The sequence below is a fragment of the Amphiprion ocellaris genome, chromosome 12 (genome assembly GCF_022539595.1).
Source record: "Amphiprion ocellaris isolate individual 3 ecotype Okinawa chromosome 12, ASM2253959v1, whole genome shotgun sequence".
In the NCBI taxonomy this organism is placed as follows: Eukaryota; Metazoa; Chordata; class Actinopteri; family Pomacentridae; genus Amphiprion; species Amphiprion ocellaris.
In genome coordinates, this window is record NC_072777.1 from 2,784,999 (window position 1) to 2,799,811 (window position 14,813).

The 14,813-nt window shown below is 38.7% G+C and overlaps 1 protein-coding gene across 4 annotated transcripts in view; it reads left to right on the plus strand.

The window, feature by feature from the left end:
* Positions 1-11,732: 11,732 nt before the first annotated feature.
* trdn (triadin) overlaps positions 11,733-14,813 on the plus strand; it is a 23,385-nt gene continuing 20,304 nt past the window's right edge. The window contains exon 1 of one of the 4 annotated variants that reach the window (XM_023295254.3): positions 11,733-12,375. The gene's annotated coding sequence lies outside the window, so the exon portion shown is untranslated. The remainder of the gene's footprint in view (positions 12,376-14,813) is intronic. The other 3 variants (XM_023295256.3, XM_023295255.3, XM_035941519.2) reach the window with 3 other exon arrangements.

The window sequence follows — 14,813 nt, forward strand, 5'->3', positions numbered from 1 at the left end:
TCACAGGAGCATGAAAGTAGAAAGTGAGGCGACTGCAGAAAACAGGCCGAGATAAAACGGTGTAGAGTGACGAGGCTGTCACACACATTTAGTCTTACTGATAAAGTAGATCCATGACTCTGCAGCAGTCAAATAGTGATAAAATAAATGACAAACTGAGGTTATAAGAATACTCAACTCTGCTCTCAAATACTGCAGTTTAATCAAAGCTAGAGCCTCAGAGATACATACAGTGACAACATTCACTACCAATAGACGCACGTATAGATAGTTCACCAGTTTTATGATGAGGTTGAAGGATCAAAGGGGGCCTAAATTACAGAACTTTGATCCAGGAAACTGATGACTGTTGAAGGTTTTCACTTATTTTGGTTTAATTTGTGCCGCATAAGTTTTGTTTTTACTCGTGTGGTTAAGTTCAGGCACCAAAAACTCATGACATTGAGTTCTTTATGTCAAACTGTCAATCTACCCTTTATCTTTGGAACGATCCCGTATCTATCAATCTATCCTCGAATGATCGACCCTACATCTAATAAACTACCTTACATCTATCAAACTACCCCACATTTATCAAATGACCCTACAGCTATCAAGTTACCCTGAATCTTTCAAGCAATCCTACATCTGTTGAATTACCCTACATCTAACAAACTACCCTGCACCTATCAAGCTACCGGAGATCTATTGATCTACCCTACATCCATCAAACTACCCTGTATCTATCAGCATAGCCTGCATCTATCAAACTACCCTACATCTGTTGAATTACCCTACATCTACCAAACTAGCCCCTACATCTGTCAAACTACCTTAAATCTATCAAACTACCCTATCCTAGGGTAGTATTTTTTTACTGTGCTATTACTGACTACCCCCTGAGTCTTGCATTCAGGTAGATGTCACTTTGCACGTATTAATATTCTTTATAAAAGGAACAAAACAACTACACTTTTAGCGCTTTAGACATTGAGATTAAACTACTAATTGGACATACAAACACAAAAATTACAACAATGTTTTGGGTTTTTTTGCAAAACAAGCTGTAAATTTCATTTTAATAGACTGGATACCATGTGATATTGCTTCTTGTGGACCTTCACACCAACGTCAACATTGCTGTACAGTAGGATAATGCTTCCTACTACACTGCAAGCATTGTTCAGGAATGTTTCAAGGAACATGACCAAGAGTTCAAGATGTTGACACGACTTGCAAATGACAATACAATGTCAAGGATTTAAAGGATCTCCAGGAGGAGCTACACTTTGTCAGGCTGCTGGTTTTAATGTTGTGGCTGATTGGGGTAGAGGTACCACCGCATAGCAGCGTTTGATCCGTTGTTGTTGTGCAAATATGAATTACAAAAGCTGCTTATACAGAGCATCTGCAAACCAGTTTCATCACTGTGAACCAGTATGCGGTGCAGCCAGACTGGGGGCTTCCCTCTGCATGCAGAAACCCCTTTCCTTTAGAACAGAAACTCTGCCTGATGCAAGGAAGTCAAAGTGTTTAAGTGAAATATCCCGCTGACTGGCTGATTGTTGCATAACCGGAGGCTACACTGTAATTCCTGCTTTTTGCTGTGCAACACTTGAGCACAAATCAACTGAGCTGAAAGTGTGCTTAAAAAAGTACACTGGTGTTGAAAAAGGCTTTTCCTGTATCAGACCCCTCTGGCTTTTAATTCATTTTCAGCAGACGAACATTATCAAAATGGAACGACTGGAAAGTGAAGGTAGGGCGATGTTAGTCAGTTTTTTTTTTATCAATATAAGGATGAAAACATCTATATGCTTCCATGTTTTAGAGGCATTGTGACACTGTTATCTGGCCGTGTTGTCTTTCCGCTGCCACCTGTCATATTTTCTGTGTTTGAGAGCTTAATGTTTGGCAGAAGCTGAACCATTTGCAGCTCAGTGTCAGAAAGACGAAGAGAGTCAAGGCTGATACCGACACCTGTCATCATCCAGAATCAAGAGGTGGAGATGACGAGCTCTCAGGGTTTTTTCACAGCAGTGAGGACAAACAGGAGTTTATCTGGCATGAAAAGGCAGATGTGGAATAATCCATGTGTGCAGCTAATAATAATAAGCTTATTTGTGGCCTGCTGACTGCTGTCTGCAGGGAGGGAATCCACACAGACAGGAAAGGTGAGAATCTCTTCTTTCAAAAATCACCAAAATTGCAGCATTTATCAGAGCCAGAAACTGCAAAAACAGAATGAGTCACTGGATTATCATTTGTAATGTGTGGCTCTGCTTGAATAAACAACCAAATATATGCTGATAGCTGTGATATTTCATTAAAGTTGTTGGAGATCCATCCAGCATGGTGAAACATCTTTCTACTGATGATGAGCAGAGCAGAGAGGAAAAGTCTGGAGAGGCTGGAAACATGGAGATGGTTAAATGTCTCTAGAAAATGGAGACAAAATTACCCCAAAGAGACACAGATCAAGATGCAAAATACAAAAGCAACACAGAAAACAACCAAAACAGGAAATTAGGCACAAATTTACCAAAACCAGACACAAAACAGCAAAAATGAGACAAAAAGACAAACTAAATGGAAAACAGACGACAAGAGAGACTGAGGCCAAAAGGATTTATATTATCATCACAATAGCTGTAAAAAAATCTGTATCTGTAAAAAAAAAACCCTACTCTATCTAGTTTTACATATACACAGCAAAAAATTAATATATTTTTTAAAACTGTTTTTAACAGTGCTATATTTCTTGAACATTTTACTGCTATTTTACAGATGTTACCTCCTTTCTTAAATGACAGATAATTAATAAAATCACTGAAAATGTTTTTAAAAATTAAAAACAAGACAGCCAAAAACCAGTAAAATGTGTCCATATCAAAATTTAGTATTTCTATGAATGGCAACTAGGTTTTATTATTATTATTAATTTTATTATTTAAAACATTTGTTGTAAAATTACACAATATTTTACTATATTTAAATCAGCAAAATGCAAAATTATTTTTTTAACTGCTAGGAAGAAAACATGAGCCAAAAGTGTATATAATGTTCATATCAAAAATTCATATTTTTACAAATAGTAATTTGTTCTTTTATAATATGTGACCATAAAATTACACAGTATTTTACAGATATTTACCATTATTGTCACTGTTTTTACATTTTTTAGACATTACAGTATTTCATCATTTTCTAAATTCTTTTTCTGGCATATTTTCTGTCAGATTTTTAAGATTTTATGTTTTTTTTCGTTCATTGAAATATGTGAGAAGTTTAGAGGGAAAAAGGTGCTAAAAATCGTGAGCTGAGAGATTGCTGTTTGAAAGAAGCCTCGAATGATGGAAGTTTTGATTTCTAGCTGTGTGTTGTGTTTAAAAGCTCGTTATATCATGTAACGTGTCAAATCTGCACATTTAAAAGAGCTGTCAAGTAAATGTAGCGCAGCAGAAAGTGAAGTGTTTCCCTCTTTAAAATGGAAATAGTCCAGTCAAGGATATTTGAGCTGTAACTCAGAGGTAAACTGTTCTTCTGTTGTTTTGTTTTAAAGGTGTGCAACTTATTTGATTTAGCAAATTCTGTAGCGCGAAAGGAGTTCGTCCTGTTGGCTAAATGCCTCCAAGGTTTCACTCACCTTCTGCAAGGACATGAAAACACAACACAAGCCCACATTTCTCCAAAAAAATCTCAACAAAATGGCAACAAAAAGCTTCAATCTGGAGGCTAGTGTGCAGCTAAACAAAGGCGGCCTGAGTGCATGTGTGCCGAGGATAAAGACGTCTCTGCCATGAATCACATGCTAATTCAGTTTTATTCGTGCTCCACGTCTGAGGCAGCATTTCCTCGTCCTAATAGGCCGTCCGTGTGTGTGTGTGTGTGTGTGCACGTACTCAGTCATGTGTGTTCCTGCCTGCAGGCGCGACTCTAAGTGCTATTAGATCTGGATATTGCAGCGGTAGCTCACAGTGGCTCAATGCCATTCAACGCCGTTGTCATTTTTATCAAGAAGGGGTCTAAATGTGTAATGTAAATCACAACAAGCTTTAAGCCCTGCAGGGTCACTTTCTGTTCAACGTGTTCACTTCTGCAGCTCCTGCACTTTTTATTCTCCACCAATAGGAAACCTCCTCAAGGATGCCTCACATTCTTACCGATTAGATCTGAGCTTTAAGCAGAAATACATCCTCTCGTACCTCTGACACATATCTAAACTAGAAAAGCACTCAGATAGCTTTACTTTACTTGTGATTGTAGAGAAAAATGAACCCACAGTGAAGAAAAATGCAACAGGAGCAAAGAAAATACAGTGAAATACAGTTGTGATCTGTAAATAAATAAAAAGCATTGAATGAGAAGGTGTGTCCAAGCTTCTGACTGTATGGCTGAGGATCAGAGAGAATCCTCAGAACCGATGCTGGTGTTGCTCGCATGTCCTGCTGCTCTGTCGGTGTCACTTCTCCAGATATCTGCATTTAAACTGGCTTGCTGTAACTGAGACTGTTTCTGGGTCACGTAGGGGCACAGAAAGATGACACACATGCTTTTATTTTAAATGCTTCTTGCATTTTTAAACTGTTTCTGAGTTTTATTTGATTTCTGCGAATCCTCCGGTGGCTTCCTCTCAGTTTCTCTCGACCCCGACTCTGCAAAGCGTCGAAACAAGAAGACAAAGAAAGTCGAGACCGAAGTTATTCCTGCTTTTAATGATGTACCGGTAACCAGTCAGACGGTACAAAGACGGAGAAAGAAACCGAGGCAGAGCAGACAAAATAAGAGACAAGAGCGAAAGAACAAAACGATTATGGTACGAGACGGTGGTGAGATGGCAAGTTAAAGGAAGCAGAGCTGAGAAACACCGTGATGGAAATGTAGACGATATCGACTGGTTAAAAATGCATGAGGCATCTGATGTGCAGCTCCTCCTCGCTTTCTGATGCCCCGAAGCTGAAATATCGTCTGTGTGAATGTTTAATCGCTGTTTTATAGGATTTGATGCTCTGAATAAGTTAGTTGATGAGCCCATCAGCTGACCGACAGATTGGAACGCAGTGAGTGATTCAGTCGGTTAGTCAGCTTCTAGCGCAATCTGTCGGTAAATAACAGCCAGATATGATCTCTTACTGGGATAAATCACCGTTTTACATGTAGAACTGGTTGTTTTCAATGATTATAATAGTGCACGACTCGATGCACACGACGTCTGAAGGAGCTTTTCTTGCCATAAACGAAGAAAGCGGTTGAAAATGTCGATTCGGTGCTTCTGTCTTTGTGTTTTATTACTGCAGATGGATTGAAACAGAAAAAGGAAACAGAGCAGTGGAGTAAAGATGGATTTCGGCAGTCTGTTAGTGAATTTGCTCTTAAACATGGTTGTTTTACTTCATGCTCCTCTGCTGGTTTCTGTTTTTATTCAGCTTTGCTCTAAAAAGCACATTGTGGAAACACCAGGAGCTACATAGTGAAGCAGCACATGTTCACAATGCTAATATCCCGATGCTTGGGAGGTAGAATGTTCCTCCGGTTCTTAAAACGTACACGATCTTCATCCAGATGAGCATTTAGGTTCCATAACTGAAAACACAGATCATGGAACAACACCTAGTGACTAATCAGAAAGCAAACTCATGTTTCTGCATCATCTTTTACAGAAGTCGTCCTTCCTGCCGTCCAGACTGAAACACAACAGCAGAGTTTCCAAACTGAGATGGGATTAGCTGTATTTCAATGTCAGGAATAACATAAACACTTGGAGGAAACAAAGCATAAGTTTAACAACTTGATAAACTTCATGGTCCAGTTGTAATCACCATGTCTTTGTCACATTCTTTATTGTTTTATTAAAGGTTTTCTGGAAATATGACCAATTCTGCTGGGTCAAAAATATACATACAGCAACTTGAATTATCAGTTTTGGTGATGTAGAAAGTTGTGTTAATCAAATTTTCTTAGTTTTTTAGCCTCTTAACTTCTTGTGAGTTATTACGTTTGACTACAGCTGCTGACTCCTTTGTCATTTTGCATCTCATTTTTGTCATTTTGCATCTCATTTTTGTCATTTTATGTCTCGTTTGTGTCATTTTATGTCTCATTTTTGTCATTTTAAGTCTCACTTTTGTCATTTTGCCTTTTAGTTTTGTCATTTTACATCCCATTTTTGTCATTTTGTGTCTCATTTTTTGTCATTTTACATCTCATTTTTGTCATTTTGTGTCTCATTTTTGCCATTTTACATCTCATCTTTGTCATTTTGTGTCTCATTTTTGTCTTGTCTCATTTTTAACATTTGCATCTCCCTTTTGCCATTTTGCATCTCATTTTTGTCATTTTGTCTCTAATTTTTGCTGTTTTGTGTCTCAATTTTGCTGTTTTGTGTCTCCCTTTTGCTGTTTTTTGTCTCATTTTTGTCGCTTTGTGTCTCATTTTTGTCGTTTTATGTCACATCTCTGTCGTTCTGTGTCTCGTTTTTTTTTTGCATCCCATTTTTGCCATTTTGCCTTTCATTTTTGTCATTTTGTGTCTCATTTTTTTCATTTTGCGTCTCATTGTTGCCATTTTATATCTCGTTTTTGAAAAATGGCATTTTATAGTTTCAGGTGTTTCGTTAATTTACTGTGTCCATGGCCTGGTATTTTCTTCCTCTCTGAGCTCTAACTGCTGGTCTTGACTCTGAGACTTTCATTTCCTCATCCTCCCTGCCATCCTTCCATCTGTCCTGCCTTCTTCTGCCAGATTCTGCCTCCCAGTGTGTGTCTGCAGCCGGTTCACTGTAAACAGTCCAGTTTGTTTCCAGGTCCGTGAACTCGGATCAACACACAGCAGGTTCTGGCCTCTGAACAGCCAGAACCAGTCCAACGATCACAGTTCAGATCAGGACTTTTATTCCCAGAGGCTCTCCGGCTGCTCAGGTACAATCTGATCTATACATTTACATCAGCCGCTTATTTTTACTCAATCACGTTTTTAAAGAAGTAACACGAGGCCAGAAATGTGTAGAATGTGAGAATAAGATAAGATAATCCTTTATTAATCCCACATTGAGGAAATCTTACAGCAGCAGAGAGGAAAATGCAAAAACATCAGCAAGAAATAAACAAAAATCTACAAAATTACTGGTGCTGTTATGGAAATGTACAGTAGGGCAAAAAAGTATTTAGTCAGCCACTGATTGTGCAACTTCTCCCACTTAAAATGATGACAGGTCTGTAATTTTCATCATTGGTACACTTCAACTGTGAGAGACAGAATGTGGAAAAAAATCCAGGAAATCACATTGTAGAATTTTTAAAGAATTTATTTGTACATTATGGTGAAAAATAAGTATTTGGTCACCTACAAACAAGCTACATCTCTGGCTGTCACAGACCTGTAACTTCTTCTTTAAGAAGCTCTTCTGTCCTCCACTCGTTACCTGCATTAATGGCACCAGTTAGAACTCGTTACCTGCATTAATGGCACCTGTTAGAACTCGTTACCTGTATTAATGGCACCTGTTAGAACTCGTTACCTGCATTAATGGCACCTGTTAGAACTCGTTACCTGTATTAATGGCACCTGTTAGAACTCGTTACCTGCATTAATGGCACCTGTTAGAACTTGTTACCTGCATTAATGGCACCTGTTAACTTGTTACCTGCATTAATGGCACCTGTTAACTTGTTACCTGCATTAATGGCACCTGTTAGAACTTGTTACCTGCATTAATGGCACCTGTTAGAACTCGTTACCTGCATTAATGGCACCTGTTAGAACTCGTTACCTGCATTAATGGCACCTGTTAGAACTCGTTACCTGCATTAATTGCACCTGTTAGAACTTGTTACCTGCATTAATGGCACCTGTTAGAACTCGTTACCTGCATTAATGGCACCTGTTAGAACTCGTTATCTGTATAAAAGACACCTGTCCACAGCCTCAAACTCCACCATGGCCAAGACCAAAGAGCTGCTGAAGGACACCAGGAACAAAACTGTAGACAGTGAATCTATAATAGGCAAGCAGCTTGGTGTGAATAAATCAACTGTGGGAGCAATTATTAGAAAATGGAAGACATACAAGACCATTGATAATCTCCCTCGATCTGGGGCTGTGGCATTTTTCAAACAAGACACGTAGAATAAAGCGATCTTTATCAAATATCACGACTTTAATCTCATATTTGGTTCAGTTTTTATACTTCAAGGACCACTGAAGGGTTGAAAATATGATGCTTGCTTGTGTTTTTCACATTTTCTTGCTGATAGATGGTGTTATTTAAGCATTTTTTTAAAAAAAAGATAACATGAATTTTTAAGAAATCTGATATGTGATTAGAGTGTTCACTGCTTTTTGGAAAAAGCCACTAAGGTTAGAAAGTTTATTCTGTAATTATTTGATATATTTGAAAGGTTTGTCATATTATCTACATCTTTAAAAAGCTGACAGATAAATATAGTGGAATGGAAGGAGAAAACAGCAGAACAGTGAAATAGTGTAGTAAAGTACCTTAAAAGTACTGAGTAACTGTACGTAGTTACTTTCCTGCAGCGTTTCTGTGTCACTTCTTCCATCAGGCAGCTGCTGTACTCAATCAGAGACTCTTTGGCTCCTGAGATGTTCTGATGAAACCAAACATCCAAAGTAATTCTGATGAAACTAACAGCAATCAACATGCTGCAGTCGCTGCACTGAGTCTGGTGGTTACACAGAAACACTCGAACAGGGAGAGAACGTTCCCTCAACCACAGCTGGGTAGAGTAGCCAAGAATTGTACTCAAGTAAGAGTAAAGTTACTTCAAAATAATATCACTCAAGTAGAAGTAAAAAGCAGTCATCCAAAAAATTACTCAGGTAAGAGTAAAAAAGTATTTGGTGAAAAGACTACTCAAGTACTGAGTAACTTTATTGTAATGTCTGATTTACTTTTTAGAAGTGATGAGATCAGACAGACAAAAATGTAAAATAATGTGCAAATTCTGGTATTTCCAAAGAATAAATGAAAAATAGCAAAAAATAAATAACATCTTTACAAAATGACAAGTTAAGGCACAAGAAACACAAATTTCCAAATCTCAGTTTTTCACAACATAAAGCTTGTGAAACAAATACCTGTATTAAGGTAACGTTTGTATGTTTGAACAGCACAAACTACCTCCAGTGACAAGATATACTGTATTTCACTTCCCTCCAAATGGCACAGGCTCAGTAGATAGAAAATAACATTATAACTAGGGCTGGACCCCAACATCTGAATATTTGGTGGTTGTGTCTCCGCCCCCCAGGCTGTATCATGTGGACCGACTGGTCTGACGTCACGCTTCATTTCACCCAGGTTAGCAGCCATCTTTGGCTTTTGTTAGAAGATAAAAGCTGAAGATGGAAATATCCATGCTAATGCTACGCTAATGTTGTCAGACTGAAGCAAGATCAAATTTCTCAAAAATGCCCCCGTTTTTTTCATTTCCTGTCTGCTATGTGTGAAGACTTTGTGCTTCTATGCCGCCACAGTTCGTATGAGGTCATGTGACTGCAGGACGACGTCTGGTTAAACAGAGTCACGTGATTATTGTTGCTTCGTCTGATTGGTGAAACACAGTCATGTGGTAGATCCACTGGGGGCATCTCTCTGGCAAAATGAAGCAGATCTAATGTGGTAAATAAAAAAGCAACGAGTCGCCGGAGTAAGAGCAGCGTTTCTTCTTCATAAATCTACTGAGGCAGAGTAAAACTACTCTCAGAAGTACATTTTTGTCAAACAGTTACTCAAGTAAATGTAAGAGAGTAAATGTAACTCGTTACTACCCACAACATTAGATAAATGTCTAACGTTCTCCTATCTAATGTTGTGGGAACGTTCCCTGCTAGGCCGGTTGGGTATCAGTTAAACACAGCACAACTGTAATGAAGGTCACCGGTTCCACTTTTGCACTTTTTCCTGCTTTCGAGAGACAACAAGTGTCCGTTTAAATCTGTCATTTTCTCCCAGCGAAACAAGAATAATGGAAGAAATAAACCGATCTGACATGGAGTCACACAAACGAGCTGTTTATTTGTCTTCACTTGTCAAATTAAGGTTTTTATTCCGGCATAAATCAGACGTGACTTTAGATTATAAATTGGATCTCGTGTTATAGCGGCGACGGCGGCGATGCCTCCAGGCGGCAGCTTCCTGTTTAGGATGTGCAGACGGATGGAGGCCTCCAGGCTGCAGAGGACGACGTTATTAAAACATTCATCCACCCAAACTCCCCTTCATTACCGCCTGACTCCTTCACCTCCTCGTCTTCCTCCACCTTCCTCCAGCTCCATGTCCTCCTTTCACCCTTCAGCCCGTCCTTCGCTTCATCCTTATCTATCTCCATCTTTGTTTCCTCCCCGAACAGACGCACCAACACGCTTCTTATTAAATTAGTAATAATGTCGCCGTGCTCCCTCCCAGGAGGCCGGTGTTATTGACTTCATTATGCAAATGTAAACCAGCCCAGAGCTATGCTGCTGATGGGAAGCGACGCTCTCGCTCAGTGTTTGTAGGGCGAAGCATGCCGGCCAGGAAAAGATTTCTCGCTGTTTCAGATAATTATGTCAACCAGCCGAGTTGATGTGTGTGTTAGTGGGAAATCTGCGCAATCCAAAAAGGCCGGCGGCTCCGGATATCAGTCTCACAGTGACGGCGTGTTAGTAAAGAATAGAGTAGAAGGTAATAGATGGTGAATGAAGCATGTTTAATGCTAGAGGATTGGGTTTTTTTGAAGAGTTTTAAAACCTGAATGACAGCTAATTAGCACCAGATATACTAGTAGGTTAAACTAAATATGAAATGAATGTGAAACTCTGCTGTTGTTCTCTGCAGTTTGTCAGTATTTTGATCATGAAAAGTGGGGGAAACAATCTGGCTCAATGAGGAAGCACATTCATCATCCATCGTCTCATTGTCTTTCTAACTTGAATGGAGGTTTTAGACTGGTCTCCCCAAAGTCCTGACTTAAACCCACCAAGAACCTGAAGAACCAAGTCTGAGTCAGAAAGACAAGTTTAATTGAATTCTGTCCAGAGGAGTCAAAGATAAACCAGAAGCTTGAAACCAAGAGACCCGAACTGAGGTAGAAATGGACAAATTTAACCAAATATTAACATTGCTGTATGTATATTTTTGATCCAGCAGAGTCAGGAGCTGTAGTCAATCACCACCGTATATGAGAAGTTAAGAGGCCACTAAGAAAATTTGATTAACGCAACTTCCTACATCACCAAAACTGGTAATTCAAGTTGATGTTTGTGTATTTTTGACCCATATTTCCAGAAGACCCACAATAAAATTAAGGTGCTTGGGTTTCAGTGATTCCGTCATAGAAAATTCCTATGTTTTATCAGATACTGTAAAATGTTCATGTTCTAAGTTTTTCTGCAGAAATAGGACCTGAATTTTGTGTGTTTGCTGTGTTGTGTTCCCCCAGTGTTCGTCCTACATTTAAAGCAGTCCAGTCCAAAGTTAACGCCAGCTGCTGTCTGCATGTCTAATTATAGCGTTTGCAGAGCAGACTCCCAGGGCAAAGCCGGGGCTCAGGTTACTCCTTCCCACCACTCCCTCCTTTAAACTGGGCCTCAGAAACAGCTTCTGACGGGGCTTAAAAACTCACACGGGGCTCGGCGAGGTATTTATTCACTTATTTACTCCTCAGCCTGACCTCTGTTTGACAAGCCAGTGCGCTCAGGAGGAAATATGTTTCCCTCGGAGGACGTGCAGGAAGGTTTAAAGCACTTTATTCTCCCAGTCAAGGACGCCGAGTGAATATGTTTGGAGTCTTGTAACTCGTACTAAAGCGTGAAACCTAATAAAAGAGATGAATATACAGGTGTAAAGGAAGCAGGGGAGATCAGAGACGTGGAAAGCAGCCTCTCGGAGAAGGAAACTGACGAAACCTCCAATTATTAAAACATGATTAATGGGCTCTGAGACTTTAAGGCCTTTATCTCTTCTCTTAATTCCTGATTTTTGCACCGATTTCTGCCACCTCCCTTTGCATTCCTGTCTCCAACCCTCCCTCCACTTGTTCATGTCTCTATTTTGGACCCTCAGAGGGGGCAGGGAGGCTCTCGGTGGGTCGACCCTTCCTCTCTTTTCTGCTACATTTAACCATTCAAACCTCCAAACCTCTGATTTCATAACTTTCAGAACCTTCAGGAGCAACTTTGACGATAAAAACCAGAACTGGGTTTTGGATTTCCTTCCATTTTTTTCTCCTTTGGGGTATTTTTAGCCCAGCTTAAAGACATCTCTCTTTTTTTTTTTTTCATTAGCCGGGGCTCGACCGAGAAGGATTTAACGAAGGAGTTACATGCTTGTTTCTATGGTAACGCTGCATTTCCAGCGACTTTGAAGGACCGAAGGTTATCAGCGAAACTCTAAAGGTACTTTAACAAAATCCATTTCACTCCCAATGAACTTTAGAATAATGATCTGATGGAATCTCAGGCCTCTGCAGAGTTCACACCGTTATTCTGTCTCATTGTCATTTAAAATCTCAGTTAAAGGCTGTCAGAAACAGAAAACCACTCTGTTCGCTGCTGATGTTGACATATTAGAGGCTGCTCTCTTGGGTTTTTAACTATAAATCAACTCACAACGGTAATATTTTGACATTTTTTAAACTTTAGACTCATTTCATGGGTTACATTTTATTTTACAGAGCACTAACAAGCTGTACTTTGCATGAAATTAGACAAAAACTAGTGGTTTGTGTGGTTTATGTTACATTTAATCACATTGCAAAGTGTTTTTCTTGCATTTTTTAGCCATCTTTATTGAAGAAAACGACCTAAGTGAGAATATTTATGTGCATGTTTTCAGAATATGATGATTAACCATTTAAATGCCAAGAAATTCCTGGGCATTTTTTGGACCTGTTGCATTTTTCTTCACTGTGGGTTCATTTTTCACTGCAATATAAAATCCAGAACTTCTTTGGAAACAGAACAATCATGACGTAAAATAGAGAGGACTCAGAAATGTCTTAAAGTGCCATAAATTATAAAAAATATACTTGAAAAAAATGTGGGCTCCGCAAAACTCTAGAAAGCTGTTTCACCATCATGCTGAATGTATCTCTAACAACTGGCTCCTCTGTTCACATGCTGCATTTATTTATTCATCCAGTAGCTTTGACAAAGTTGTTTTCTGTCTCTTTTTTGTCATTTTTGTGTCTGGTTTTTGTCATCTTGTCTTATTTTTGTCATTTTGTCTTGGTTTTTTTGTTTTCTGTGTTGTTTTTATTGTTTTTTGTCTTGTATGTGTAATTTTCTGTCTTGTTTTTGTAATTTTGTGATGATTTGTGTTGCTTTCAGTGCTTTTATCATTTTATGACTCATTTTTTGTCTTGTTCTTGTTGTCTTGTGTCACGTTCGTCTCCACATGCTGTAGTTATTTAACTATTTCCATGTTTTCAGCCTCTACTAACTTTTTCTCTCTACTCTGCTCATCTTCTGTAGAAAGATGTTTCAACATCCTCAGTGTATCTTTAAACAACTTTGTCATTTTGTGTCTCGTTTTTGTCATCTTGTGTCTCATTTGTATCATTTTGTGTCTTGTTTTTTTATTTTGTCTCACTTTTGCCCTTTTGTATCTAATTTTGGCCATTTTCTGTCTCATTTTTGTCATTTTCTGTCTCATTTTGTTGTAGTTTTGTGTCACTTTGTTGTCATTTTGCCTCCTCATACTGTAGATTTTTAACTATTTCCATGTTTCCAGCCTCGACAGACTTTTCCTCTCTACTCTGCTCATCATCTGTAGAAAGATGTTTCACCATGTTGGATGTATCTCCAACAAGTTGCTCCTCTGTTCACTGTTTCTGAGTCATGCTGCATTTATTTTAATGATCCAGTAGCTATGATATTCCTCTCAGTCTCTTTTGTCGTTTCTGTTTTGTGTCTTGTGTGTTTTTTTGTCTGACCTTTGCTGTTTTGCGTCGCGTTTTGGTAATTTTGTGCCTAATTTTTGTTGTTTCCAGCATTGTTTTTGTTGTTTTCTGCATTGTTTTGTTGTCTCTCTGTGGAAACACTGCCTGCAGTTCAGCCTAAAAACCTTTTTTACTGTTGGTGACTCAGCCAGAGACAATCATTTGTGTTGAGGGGCGCAGAATTTTTAGTTTTTTGCAGAATGTGGTGTAAAATATCATAATTTCAAACTTAGAAATCGTTAAGTTTCCAGGTGGAACAACATGTCATATGTGATGAGTTCAAGAACCACTGGGAAAAATGAAAAATCTGGCCATTCTTTCCATTTTTACAGTTTCTGGCTGATAAATGGTGTCATTTTGGTGACTTTTGTCATTTTGATCATAAAGTAAAATACTACATCATTCAGTTCCAGATAGCTGTGACTAAATGTTGTGTTCCTTTGTAAACACTCTGTGATCTGTGGGTGTAAATTGTAAATGATAAACTGAGGCATAATGTTGTTGAAATTCAACTTATTTTTCTTCAGAAATTTCAGGTTGTTCATGATGTTTTGTAAAAAGATAATTCATTAAATGTGAACATTTTCAGAATGTACTTTTTTGCACTAAAACAAAGGAAATGTTAGGAGTTGTGGTTATTTATAGGTTATTATGGTGTGATTTTACTGGTCACTGGAGATCATACTAGGCTGAATGTGGAACCTGAACTAAGATGTGTTACTGTCAAGACTAAATTTCTTGATAAAGTAACATTTCAGCCGTTTCCTTTGCTCTTTATCCTCCTGTGCACCTGTTCCTCCAGCCCTTTCCTGCCTTTTTGACTTGTGGCCCCTTTAAATGAAGCAGCTTGTGCTGTTTCTAAAGCCTGGCGAGTTCAAAGTCTGCAGCATTTCA